This window comes from Aplysia californica, unplaced genomic scaffold (genome assembly GCF_000002075.1).
Source record: "Aplysia californica isolate F4 #8 unplaced genomic scaffold, AplCal3.0 scaffold01636, whole genome shotgun sequence".
Taxonomy (NCBI): Eukaryota; Metazoa; Mollusca; class Gastropoda; order Aplysiida; family Aplysiidae; genus Aplysia; species Aplysia californica.
Genome location: NW_004798906.1, coordinates 23,106 through 24,043, shown reverse-complemented (window position 1 = coordinate 24,043; position 938 = coordinate 23,106). Strand labels below are relative to the sequence as shown.

General features: G+C 40.7%; 1 protein-coding gene across 1 annotated transcript in view; it reads left to right on the top strand.

The window, feature by feature from the left end:
* The window catches only part of LOC101855847 (pre-mRNA-splicing factor syf1 homolog), a gene marked incomplete at its 3' end in the record, with an annotated part of 17,292 nt that overhangs the window by 4,904 nt on the left and 11,450 nt on the right, over window positions 1–938 (top strand).

Here is a 938-nt window from a genome sequence, read left to right as displayed (position 1 = left end):
GTGTTGGTTGGTTGGGGAGAGGGAAAGGTTACAACAGATAATTCATTGTGATAGATTGCAACGCGAGGAGCGTTTAGCGCATTGAATGACAAAGTTTTGCGTAAAACGACGCACGCTGACTCAATGAGAGTAATTTAAGACGGGAACGGTGTGTGTGGGGGGGGGGAGGGGAGAGAAGAACTCACAGACTAAGTAAGAGGAAAAGTTAAGAAGTATACGATCTGGCGGGGCGCCCTCCCTCCATCGGCAAAGACGCAAAGATAATATAATATAAAATACACTCTTTGTTCTGGAAGAATTAATTACTCAGATGCATGTCAGGAACATGAAAATGTACTTCCTGTTTGTTTTAACTTTTTGTTTGTTTGTTTGTTTGTATGTTTGTTCTGTTTTTCTTTGTTTGTTTGTTTGTTTGGGTGGGGTTTCTTTTCTTTTTTGTTTTGTTTTTGTTTGGGGTTTTGGTTTGTTTTTGGTTGTTTTTGTTTGTTTGTTTGTTTGTTTGTTTGTTTGTTTGGGGGTATTTTTTCGATTTTGGGGGGGGGGTATTTTTTAAGAAATGCTGAAACCAAAAAAGAAGAAGTCAGCAATCTGCTCACTGCATTCGGCGGTGCGCGTAATGTTTCTAGCCGCAGGATTGTGCTCAGATTTCCAGCATGAAGTATGCGTGTGTACTTCTTTTGTTTTTGGAGAGGGGGGGGGGATCTTTTGCTTGTTTTCTTCTGTGTTTATCCGTTTGTTATTTTCATTTTTTAAAGTTGCTGGGTTGGTGTTTTTTTCTTCTAAGGTGGAGATTGGAGGAGGAGGGGTGGTAGAGTCTCCTTACAGAAAAGAGAAAAAACAGCAAAGGTTCCTTCAGGTATTTACCCACCCACAAAAGATGCCAAGACAATTTATGACTGGCAGTCTGTCAACCTTCCCCTCACTTTTCTCTCTCTCTC